Consider the following 13260-nt stretch of genomic DNA (forward strand, 5'->3'; position numbering starts at 1 on the left):
ATACACTAGCAATTGATTGAATTTTGTAGAAATGAATCTAGTCGATTTTAAAGTGAAAAAAGTGTTGATGATTGCCTATGACAAAGTATTATGCATGGTTTGAATTTGTTTTTTGAAATCATTATTTTCCTTTAAGGTGGTACTACACCCCTGATAAATTTTGTGACTAATTTTGCATTTTTCTCAAAAACTAACTAAACACTGGTAACAAAACTTATGTATATTATTGGGGCAAGGAATCCAATTACTTCATTGAAATTTCAGTGCTTCAAGGCAAGTGGTTCATTATGTCATGTTAAGAAATGAGGTACATTCTAGCTGTACCTCTTTTCTTATCATAAATAACGTACCGCTTGTTTTGAGTCACTGAAATTCCAGTGTATTAACTGGATTTCTGCCCCTATAATATATACATAACTTTTGTTACCAGTGTGTTATAATTTCTTGGAAAATGCAAAAATAGTCACAAATTTATCAAGGCGTGTAGTACCCCCTTAAGGTTGGTCTGAACCCTGGAATTATGAAAACTTTCGGGCCTCATAACTGCTAAATTATTAGTCTAAAGAATATAAAAGTATACATTTTAGAATGGAAATGACTTGATGAATTCATCTGTGAGGTCAATTTGGGCCAAAATGCTCATTTTGGAGAAAATCCCAAAAAAGCGGTTTTTGGCCCAAATTTTTCGTGCAACCTAACAAAAAAATTGTTTGGCCAAAATTATTTTTTTACTAATTTTAAAAACTAGATAAAAATATCTAGGGACCGTTTTTTCATTTTTTGAATTTTGACCAACTTCACCAAAAATATTTTTTGACCATTTTTGGTGCAAATTTCTCAAAGTTGGTCAAAATTCAAAAAAATAAAAAACGTCCCTAGATATTTTTATCTAGTTTTTAAAAATTAATAAAAAAATTTTTTTGGCCAAACAATTTTTTTTTGTTACGCTGCACTTAAAAAATTTGGGCCAAAAACCCGTTTTGGGATTTTCTCAAAAATGAGAATTTTGCCCAAATTGGACCTCACAGATGAATTTAGTAAGTCATTTCCAGTCTAAAAATGTATACTTTTATATTCTTTAGACTAATAATTTAGCAGTTATGAAGCCCGAAAGTTTCCATAATTCCAGGGTTAAGACCACCCTTAAGTAGCCAAGAATGAAAGGCTCTAATGTCATAATGCTAGTTGTATACATCAATGGCTCTAATGTATGCTAGTTGTATACATCTATGTTATTGATGTAGAAGGGGATGTGGACAAGGAGAGGGAATAAGTGGAAGAGGAGAAGATGGAAGAAGAGGAATACAAGAGGGAAAAGAACAGAAAGAGGGAGGGAAGAAGAACATGGGAGGGAAAAGAAGAGTGGCGGATCTAGGAATTTTGTCCGGGTGTGGGGGGGGGGCAAAGTGAATTTCAATGCGGACAAAATCAATCAATTTTGTGTACAATTGCTGCCAAAATTTTAGTTATTTGGTTTTTAGGATGACAAGGCCTTTTTGTGGGTGGGTGTGGAGGCAAGTACGATATTTGGGGCCAAATGCCCACCCCCACCTTTATTTAGACTACTATACTTCCATAGAAGTTCCTAGGCTTTAATGCAAGACCTACTGCTGAACCATCAGTTCAAGTTTAAGTTTTGATTCTGATTACTTTTATGACATTCATGTGAGTTCAGAGAAAAATATTGAACAATTCCAAAATCTGATTTAAATTGGAATATGTCGGTGGAAAACAGTTCAAAACATAAACTTTAAACTCTGAAGAATAATAGGAATTATGGTTGGGTCATTGGAGTATGCTACAGACCAGGAATACAATGCAATACATATTTGACAAAGTTTTTGCATTCTTTCATTTCTGATGTCAAGTTTTAAATTTAGATATCTGCGAAATGCTTAATATTTCATGCTCCAGTAAATCAATTTATTTAATCAACATTTAATTAAATCAAAATTAAATTATACAACTGGATATTCGTACGTAGTGGTAGATAAAATGATTAAAGTTAAAACTTCAACCACTACACTATTTTTCGCTCACCTGGAACGTTTTCACTAGTTCGACTAGCATCTTCAGCAGATGGTGATGCTGTGATGGTATCTTGTCTACGATTGGGATATCTTTCACTGATGACATGAAGGTTAACCTTCACTGATAAGAACTCAGAAACCGAGACTGAATCGTGACAAAGGACTCGAAATAGACCCAATTTGGGACAACCTACTGATGCCGGGGGGGGGGGTAACATCCTATGACGTCATTCTGTCAATCATATGATGTCATCAGTGAAGGTTATCCCGATTAGTGCTCGAATTTCGCGGCGGCTACCGCGGCCATTGCCGCGGTGCCCTTTCATTTGGCCTTAATGCCCTGAAAAACAAGAACTTTACGCGGCCACAATGGCCTTACCCTAATTTTGCAGTGGCCAGTAGCATTTGGGATCGAGTCTCGGGTCGGGAACAAAAAAATGCTCTCGATTCCCGGAAGTGGAATCAATTTAAAAGTAGCCCTTTTATTTTGTATCACAATTGACTGTAAAGCTTAAGCTTTCATACAATCGCAGGTTACACTCAATCATTATGATCACACGTGTCGTTTCCTCCAGCTTCCTCGCCCGCAAGCGAAATCACAACAGAGTTGCCAGATCTTTTGCCGCACAAGCGCAGCAAATGCGCTGCAGGCTGCACACAACAAAGTTCATCGATATCGGGGCCACATGTTCCCTTGCTGACGAAAGCGCCCAACACGTGTCTCCTTAGCGGGGTTGGCAAATATGTTTTTCGATCGTTCTGCAACAGGTAGAGATCCTGTGACATCCTGCAATTTGTTTATCGGAGATTTATTTTACGTATTTTTGCGTGATTTTTTTTCTTCCGTGTTTTTTCAGCGTTAAAAAAAATGCTGGAAAATAAAAACGCTGACATTTTCATGCCTGAATGTATTCTAATAACGAACCTGGAACGAATATGAAAATTGAAGCTGTATTATCATTCTAATAACAGGTAAAAGTTTGACTGTATCACTGCACCTCCCAGGTGTTTGTTTCTGTTTATTTACATACTCATATTTCACTGAATGAATCATGAAATAAATAAATAAATAAATATATATATAAATAAATGAATGAATCATGAAATAAATAAAGAAAGAAGAAATAATGGTGGATGGATGGATGAGCGAATAAATATATGAAATAAATAAATCATGGCCTCGGTGCCCCCTAAAATGTTAAATAGCCTAGGCCAAGTTGGCCTGCCCTAAAAATAACGAAATTTGCTTTGGCCTTGGTGCCCTGGCATGATGGCCTCGGTGCCCCCTAAAATGTTAAATAGCCAAGGCCAAGTTGGCCTGCCCTAAAAATAACGAAATTGGAGGCTTGATCCCGATCGTAGACAAGATACCATCACAGCATCACCATCTGCTGAAGACGCTAGTCGGACTAGTGAAAAGGTTCCAGGTGAGCGAAAAATAGTGTAGTGTTGAAGTTGAACTCTTTAATCAAAATTAAATTGTTTAGCAAGTTACTTAAACATCCACTTTCTTCCGGCAATAATTATGTAAATAGCTCTAGACATTTCTTACCATAGAACCATGTTTATCACAATGGTTGAACCCTTGATATGGGGCATGGGATTACAGCTTTTAGCCCCACCTGCTTGCCCACCCCCAACCATTTTATGGGACTAAGATTAATAATGTTTTGCAAATTCTGGGATTTTACCACTTGTGAAAATACCTTACTTTATTACTCCCGCTGCTAAATAAGTCCCCGCTACTAGTTGTGGCAGCACAACATTGGAGGAGGGTGGGAAAGGGAGGACAAAAAATCACAGAAAATTCACTGTTTTTGGCCATAATCATTAAATTTCAGTTTTTTGCCCCAAAAGTATTTTTTTTCCATTTTGCCCCAGCCAATTATTCTTACGCCATCACTGGTCTCTAAGGAGAAGCAATTTAAATTTAACCAATGAGGTTGTTTGTTTTATGTTGATATGAAAAGAAAGATGTTGGTGGTTGTGGTCAGAACTTAATTGTGTGTCGCTAGTGAGATGGAAAGCGAGTTGGCGCAGCGATTGTTCCTTCGCCTTGCACCACTGTCTCATCGATCAGGTTAAAGCCCCAGCCGTGCCCAAGGACTGTATGTGCACTTGGTTTATCCCGATCCATGCTCACTTTCGCAGGTTTTCTCTAGGATCTCCGGTTTCTTCCTGCTTTCAAAAGCTGTGATTAGTTGTTTATCACAGATGATTGGTGGATGTTACAATCTACATTGTAAGCACCTGTGTAAGTATGGATAAGTTTGCGTTGGTTTGGCTGCACAATGCTTAGTTGATAAGATCTGATTGTGATAATTTACCATGGCAGTGAAATTACAGCGCTTTGAATCCTTTGAGATATGGTAAAAAGGCGGTATATAAAAACCGAAATTTCTGTTATTTATTTATTTATTTATTTAGTAAATAGGGTACACGAATTATGTAATAACATCATAAAATGAATGGTCAAATGTTGTATAGGTACATGTAGGCCTATAGCAAACAAATCAAATTGATCTTTAAAAGCGAGTTTCCGTTCAATTCCCTTTTAAACTTTCTGTTTTATAAGCTTACAGGGCACCAACATATATAGGTCATATCAATATCATTAACTATTCAGTCCTGGAAAGAAGTTACCAACAAACAGGAAAATAACTGGTTGCCAGACGGAACTTATATACATGACTTTTTCCTATATCAGTGACAATGAACTATCTTGGTTCAGTGACTTTATGGTATGATAGAAATAGTGGTGTAGCAACGTGTATTTATCTATCATTGTAGCCATGGTATATTTTGATGTCAATGTGTGAAGTGCATGTGATGCGTGGGGAAATAGGTAATGCTGTGTTCAATGTAAGTACAATAACATTATTCAGTCTTGCAGTGAGTGTTTTGTGTAATGTTACAGGATTGGAACGTACCTGGAGATTGAAATTGGTAAGCTAGTGTATATGGTCCATGGTCTATGATATGATTTAAATCATATAATTTGTGTATGAAATACCATGTCAATAGACATTATATGGGAGATGTACATAGAGTTAGGTTGACTAAAATCGCCTTAAATATCCAACAAGTCAATAATTATACAATTTTGGAGTTTATAAAGAGATGTGGAAGAAGTATTTTGCATATCAGGATTGCATCAGTTATGTGATGAATGGCTAGCTGCCATCTAATAGGGTGATATGGATGCACAGGATATCCCTCTGACATATGACCTGGATATAGGCCTATAGCTTCTCTAGTCATCTTGGTTTTCAGGAAAAGATCGGAAACTACTCCTAATCAACTCTGTGATTGACCACTGTTTTGTGTCACAAAAACTGTAATATTTGCTACTCTCTAAATGTGAAAGAGTGAAAAACAACTCAAAAAGAGTGGTTTTTCCACTCCTCCTTGGAGCTGTATGAGTGACCACTCCTTTTAGAGTGAAATTCACTCTTCAAAAAGAGTGAGGAAATTCACTCGGGAAAAAAGAGTGAGAGTGAATTTCACTCCAAAAGGAGTGGTCACTCATACAGCTCCAAAGAGGAGTGGAAAAACCACTCTTTTTGAGTTAAAAGCTCTGAAATAAAGAAGTAAATGAGACTGACAAAAAATAATCACAGAAATAGGCACAAAATGTTCATTCATTCATGTATTTTTTGTGAGCAAAGGAATTACAACACAATAAGTGTTATTACATGTTAATTAAGATTAAAATGGTAATTTTGGCATGATTAAAAGCTTAGTGACGTAGAACTATAGGCCTAGCATCACACATGCAGATAGACGTGCTGTATACTATTATAGTACAGCCTTTTGGAGACTGGTCAGACATAGAGGCCTATAGTCCTCTGTGACTTTTGGCATCACACATGCAGATATAACGTGCTGCAGTAGGCCTATATAAACATGATAAATTAGAGACTGGTCAGAGATAACAGGCCTATGCTTTGGCCTGACCATATGGCCTAAGCCTAGCTAGGTATGGCCTGGCCTTGCTGCATGCGATCCTGTGGCTACTGGTATGTATAGCATGACTAGCGCATCGGACTCGGAGATGTGATCGGGTACATACTAACAATAAAAAGGCTGACGCAGTATAACAAACATTACAATTTTAATATTACACAAGTACACTCAATCATTTACAGGTTTATGAAGTAAAACATGTACCAGGTATGCATAGCAGTGCATGAGTGTAATACCAAACCGACAATGTGAATCAATGTGTTCAACAAATGAAGACGCTTCATGGGTACAATTATCACCTTTGAAACAATAACATCAGATTTTTAGTTGTCGATTACAATCTGCAATGATTCAACATATAAATAAAATAGTTCAAAGTAGGCCTATATTTACCGACAAAAATATTGGCTATTTCTTCGCCAAACTGCCTCGCCCATTCCTGACTACTGACAACTCCACCGCCATTGCTGCAACGATTAATTTGCGAATGAATAATCACAATTTTTTTGTGCGAAAATCCGGCTTTCTGATTGGCTGTACGAACTGTGGATTCACTCCGCAAAGAGTGATTCTGATTTCACTCTGAAATTGAGCGGTAATTTTGGATCACTCTGCAAGGAGTGAATCTAGATTGACCGAGTAGAAGCTTTTTTTCACTCTAAAAGAACGAATAACCGCTCGAATAGAGTGAGAATGAAATCACTCCAAGTTCCGAGTGAAATTTTCACTCTTTTACATTTAGAGAGTACACTGCTTTTGGTAGGAAGTGGTACATAGCGGAGGTTTTTAATTTGTTGTTCAACATTTATTGGTATCTTCTTGGCAGTAAACTAAGAATTCAGAGGATATTTAAGGTCTTAGATAGGGGTATGAATGGACTTCTACAGTATTTTCTAACATTTACATGTACCAATCTTTGGCTGAGTGCAAACAAAAAATTTCTTTAAAAAGGATATTAATTGCCATATAGGATACCACAAGTCTAAACTTTGTTCAACATAACCAATAAAGCTCATTCCAGTGCACCCATGTTGATCATGACTAAAATACTCTCTGTACAAAGTCAATGGAAATTCTTCATGCAGAAAAATTAATTCAAAAATTGTTTTAAAAAAACCACCTGAATTGGCTGGTGAGGTTTTTCTCATCCATACCCATGCCATGTCCTGTATGATTGTCAAGCAAATCTGTTTTAGGTGCTAATCGGTTCTGATATGTGAAACAAAAACATGTTTCACAATGACCCATAGAAGAGGGATGAGGGTATTACTTTTTCGTTTAAACATCTAAATGGAACATATTTCTTGCTTAAAATATCTGGAATTATGAGTAAAATATGAGTTGATAGAATAAAGTGGGCAGGGGGGGGGGAGGCTATAAGGTTGGTTACACATCTTTAAAGTCAATGTAATTTTTAGATATTATTTATTATTATTTATTCATTTTTTTTATAATATTGTATTTTGTTGTTAATTTTTGATGGAAAATAAATAAATTTGGTTGATTCAATTTGAAACATATTTTAGATAGTTTGATGAAAAACAGAATACCCCAACAACAACAACAACAACAATAACAACAACAACAGATGATGCATGCAAACTTTTATGCTGCACACAAATTAATTTGCAAATACAATAAAAAATTATGCATACAAAAAAAAACCCAATCTTTACTTATACGCTGCACACAAATTAGGGCATGTTGATCAATGAATATTGTGTGGGTGGACGGACATGCCACATCTTAGCTACATGCCAAAGATTCAAAAGTATATGATATTATATTTTATCACATATCTCATGAATATATCTGCTATACATTATCATTACATCAGCGACCAGAGTTTAAGACCTGTTGCATAAAAAGTGCCAAGTCAAGTTAAGTAGCCAGGAAACAGTAGATCCTCTGCCTCCCACGTATATGTATGCAATCCTCTAGCTCTCTGATTGACAATGCGGCGCTCTCTCTTTCGATCTGACACTCTAGTGGTGGCTCTCCCAATCCAACAGGGATCTTCCCAACATATTGTGCTGCGTCTTGTCTGTACGCCATGCTACTTGTTATCGCCTTTCACCCACGTGGATGTTAATTTGTATCACACGAGTGGCTCATAAATTTAATTCAAAATGTTAACAATACTGTATTATATTTTACTGAAGTTGTTTCATGTGTAGTGTACCGGGATATAATGTTACCCAAATTTAAATGAATATGCAGTGTAATACAGTGGCTCAGTGGTTCTTACAAGTATTTAGCTCTTGACATTTCACTAGATTGCACAGAGAAGCCTGTCACATACAGAGCAGCAGGGATGGTCAATATTTGCAGCTAGTTTTGACTTGTTTATAGTGCATACCTGCCAACTAGTCCGTTTTTGCCGTATTCCGTCCGTTTTCTAGAATTCCAAGTGTCAAAAAACGTCGAATCCGTTTTTTCGATTTTCAGAATTTTTTTTTTTTTTTTTTTTTTTTTTTAATTTTTTTCAAAGTTTTTTTCGGTTTTGTAGTGTCTCTGGACCTAGACCTAAATGCTAGGATCATGGTTGACCTAAAAAAAAAAAAAAAAATTGAATTTTGCACATTGTTTTGTAATTTTAATATGAAAATTGATACATAGTTTTCATGTCATACTCTATTAATGATATCAAAATGCATTCAAATTCAATGCATTCTGATATCATTAATAGAGTATGACATGAAAACTATGTATCAATTTTCATATTAAAATTACAAAACAATGTGCAAAATTCAATTTTTTTTTTTTTTAGGTCAACCATGATCCTAGCATTTAGGTCTAGGTCCAGACTCAGAGACACTACAAAACCGAAAAAAACTTTTGAAAAATCTTTAAAAAAAAAAAAAATTTTTTTTTTTGCAATTTGGTGCCCGTTACCCGCCGAAAAATGCGCCGGTACCCGGGCACAAAATTACCTGAAAATCACACCCCTAATCAGTGTTCACTTCGACTTGCTTTCTTGATTTTTTTTGCAATGTATAAATTGTTAGGTCCAAATGATATGATTCCAATGCATTTAATGCCTTGATTAGATGGCTTTTTAAATGTTGAATATCTCTCCTAGAAGTGCCTTCTATGGGTTTCTAGAGTGTAGAAACCCAAGAGCTTCGGGGGGCTTCGCCCCCTCGACCCCCACCGGGGCGTTGCCCCTGGACCCCACCAGGGGCCCTTAAAACGGGCCCCTGGACCCCCTGCCGTGATGGGCGATAGCTCCACTCGCTGCGCTCGCTCCGCTTCGCATTGAGTCAGTTTTCTGGGAATTCAATGTTGGCAGGTATGATAGTGCAGTCAGCATACAAATGTATATACAGAAAAGTCTGTACACTGACACTTCATGATCCATAGCCTCATCCCCTCCAACTTACTCCAAAAAAAGTTGAGATTTTGATCCATCAGAAACCAAGGACTACATCATGATTGTGTGCATCAGCTTTCTTGCAGATTCAGTCATTTGACAAAGATATAGTCCAAGTTGTATGCTGTTGGGCTTGCGGTTGACCAAAATTGCAACACAGTAGCCTATGGGTACTGCAGGTCATCAACACCCGTGGCTTTCTATCCCCGGTGTTGTGCTCCACTCAGAAAGAAAAACAAATTGTGTCTTTGTATTCTTTCTTTTTTCCATCCTTCTTCCCCTTCCTTTGCCAGAAAATCAGAAAGGGCATTAGGATATTCCTTAAAAAAGGAATGGGACACCCAATAGGAGAGCAGGGGGTTGGGTTTAATAAAGATGATTGAATAAAACCTAGTTATATTTGACCTGGTTCACTGACTTAAGTCAAAAATTGTGTCTTCAAGAGGAATTTTATGATGCAATGGCAATCAAGTAGGCATATCCTGCATTATAGAGTTGCTTTCTTAGGCCAAGAAAAAAAATTGTTTGCTTGCCCTCAAATGAATTTTAACAATTGGGTCGGTCGGTCAGGATTTTCTTTTTTTTAATTACTAGCAAACTCTACTGTTTGTATTAATTAAGGCTCAAATTATGAAAAATCAGACAATTTTGGTGTAAAAATGAATCAACTAACATTACAAAACAACTAAAATGTTGAACACAAGCTCTAAAATACATTTTTTTTACATCTTCAGAATGCAAACATTTGAAAAGAAAAAAAAAACCTTTTTCCGGAATTTCCAAAAATAGGGTCGGTATTCTTTTGTACAGTAAATAGAAAAAAACCAATTTTTTTCTGATTTCCAAAATTAGGGTCGGTCGGTTGAGGGCAAGCAAACATCTTCTCTTTTTTTTTTTTTATTGAGAGCAGGTCATTGGCTGTGGCTTTGATGCTATCATGGCTAGCTGTGTATGTGCATTTTGAAGTGTAATTAGATGCTCTGCATTGACCACTTTACTCACCCACAAATGAAACTAGTACGGTGTGTGGGTGAATATCTTTATCTAAATGAAAAGCTTTTTGTGAAATTGTCGTATTAAAGTAACAATTCAGCACGATGCTGCTGCTGATGTTATAACAGCAGCAGCAACGGATTGGCATTCGCAGGTTCTCACAAAACCTTCTTTTACCGTAACCCTAAACCATTTTCCTTACTTTACCCAGATTCTAGTCCAAAGTTTGTTTTACTAAGGTACCCATTATAAATTGGCTAAATCCTGCTAGGGCACCAAGTCAAATACATGTCCACAAGTTACACATTTGAAAGGACATTAAACCAATGGCATGCATGGGCACCTTGGGTCAGTCTTGTATTCTGTATTTATAAATACAAATTTATAAATTCTTGATTGAGTGATCTGGAGGTTGCCATTTATGTCTGGGTGCAGCCATCGAATTAAGGATCTGAAGGGGCACAGCAACTTTTTTAGGGCAAGTTAAAAATTGCCTTGGATTTTCACTGAAAAGGCAAGGCAGCACGGCAGTTTGCAATATTTCAAGAGGGCATCATGATCATGGCAACTGTTGAAAATTTGAGAAGGGCACCAAGGCAATTTTTCAAAAGTGAAGAAAAGACACACAAACATAGATAGATGATTTTATAATGAAGGGGCAGGGCTGGGGCACCGACGACAACTTCATTAGAAGGCACAGCAAGTGACTGCCTTGGGTAAAGGACATATTTTGAGGGCATTACAGCAGTGGGGATGGGCACCCACGGCAAAATGCCATGGGTGCCGTGGGTTAATTCAAGGGCTGTCTGGGTGCCAGTTTTTCTGGATAGTTGTCCTCAAGCACAGTGGGTGGTCTTCCTGTACTTTTCAATGGTAAGGCAGTTGACTTCAGCAACTTGTTGCTCAATGTTTGGTGTGTTTTACCGAATAAAAACCATTATAAAATGAATAGTGCTCGATAACTTTTAAACACTTTCGACAACTTTTCTCCAAAATTAGTTGGTCATAGCATTATGTAAGTTACAGGATCTCCCAATCTTCAGATTTTTTGCATTAGTCATTTTTGTGAAAATGCATGAATACCAACATGTTGTTTTCCTATCCATTTGTATGAGTTTTTCTAGGTCCTTTTTGCTGATATGATGTTGTGTAATGGCTGTGCCCATGTAACCCATGTTGAATTTAGAAATTTGTATTTATACATAAGGAATAGAAGACAGGGTGACTGTGGTACCTGCTAAATACATGTACATCTTGATCTGGGCTAGACATTTTAAAAATGAAATTAGAAGAGTGCAGACGACATCACTTGCATTTATATTTAATCTACATCATATGCAAATTTTTGGGGAAAAGGATCTCACATTTTGATTTGATGGCCCTTTATCTATGTGGTGTTTACAAGGAAGGTGTGCCTGAAACCTCAGTATTTAGTACTAAAATGGCAAAAAACACAAAATTTCTTTAAAATGGCTGTTTCAATTTTCCTGAAATTTACCCAGTATGCTGATAATGCAGTATGAACATGGTAGAAACGAAACCAAATAGGTGCTGTTTGCATTTGTATGGTTTTTAGCGAAGGAATAAAAGTCCTATGCCTACATGATAATGAAACCTATGTGAATAAAAAAAATATCTGGGACTGTCAAAAATCTTGGCAAAGGGTACTTAATGTTACATCCAGGATTAAGTATTTGGTTAATTTCCCTCAGTAAGTATAGCATACATGTACATACACTAAGACTTCTTTATAGCTATTCCTAACTAATTAACTGTAACCCTACCAGAACCAGCAAATTGGAGAAAAAATTACAATAAAGTATTCCAGGAGCACAAGCATGTAGTTGTTCCTGGAGCATAAAGCATTATGTGTCTTCCTGTTGATAGCAACTGGACCATGCAGATAGTCTGCTTTGCAATTTTGTAGGTTTATAAAAAGTTAGTTTTAGTCAGATTTAGTCTTTTACGTAGTATTTTAGTACACCACTGGGCATCATAATTATGCAAAAAGTAGAAATCCGAGTAAAATTGAGGGCGTCGCTGTGAAGCAAATAACACATTATGGTTTTAAGCAAATCATTTATGAGGACAATATTCACCACTGCTTCGTACCAAAGTACATATCATCCTATTGGCCAAAATGGACAGTTTCAGCTTCACCTTCAAATCATTTCCATAGTATAGTCAAAGCTTCACTTTTGTCTTTTTTCTGCAAGTCAAGCTTCACATAAGTTTTACCCTATTGACAAATGTGATAGTCCTCAGGTTTTTCATAGTAATCAGATTCTTGGGTAGTTTCTTGCAACTGTAGAGAGTCTTCGTCTTGATCTGTCATGTCTGTCTCACATGTGTGGCATTTTGCACATGAATTCTTCTAACAGCAATTGATGTTTTTATTTATTTTTACTCTACAGACCTGAAACCTTTCTTCTTTTTAGCAGATTTCAGCTTTTTATATTGATCTAATTTACGTGTTTCAACCCAATTAGAGCCATTTTACCACAATTTCATGCTGTCTTTCAGCTGTATTTGAGTATTTTCAGCTTTTTTCCTCTTTTTTCACTAAAATTTAGTTTCAAATCAACTTTTATATATGTTATTATGCTTTATAGCTGTACACATTAGACATGCTGGTGCCATTTGAATGAGTATAATGAATTTGTAAATGTTATCGATTAAAAAACATGCTTTATCATGGTTTGGCCTATTATAAACACATTTCCGTAAGTAGGTTCATTTTAATGTACAGTCAAGTAATTTTCAGTATCTGCAACAGTTTTATAATGACGCTTTTCAGTACATCTTTCTATTGCAGGAGACACCTTCACAGGGAATATTGTATAAGAGATTACTCATGATCTTTGATTCTTTGCCTAGCTGACAGATTGATCATAGATA

General features: G+C 36.4%; 1 protein-coding gene across 1 annotated transcript in view; it reads left to right on the forward strand.

Annotated features, from left to right (window-relative positions):
- The first annotated feature begins 4775 nt into the window (after positions 1-4775).
- LOC140158958 (NACHT domain- and WD repeat-containing protein 1-like) overlaps positions 4776-13260 on the forward strand; it is a 250273-nt gene continuing 241788 nt past the window's right edge. The window contains 1 exon segment of the mRNA XM_072182251.1: positions 4776-4892. The gene's annotated coding sequence lies outside the window, so the exon portion shown is untranslated.

Source organism: Amphiura filiformis, chromosome 8 (assembly GCF_039555335.1).
Source record: "Amphiura filiformis chromosome 8, Afil_fr2py, whole genome shotgun sequence".
NCBI classification, from domain to species: domain Eukaryota; kingdom Metazoa; phylum Echinodermata; class Ophiuroidea; order Amphilepidida; family Amphiuridae; genus Amphiura; species Amphiura filiformis.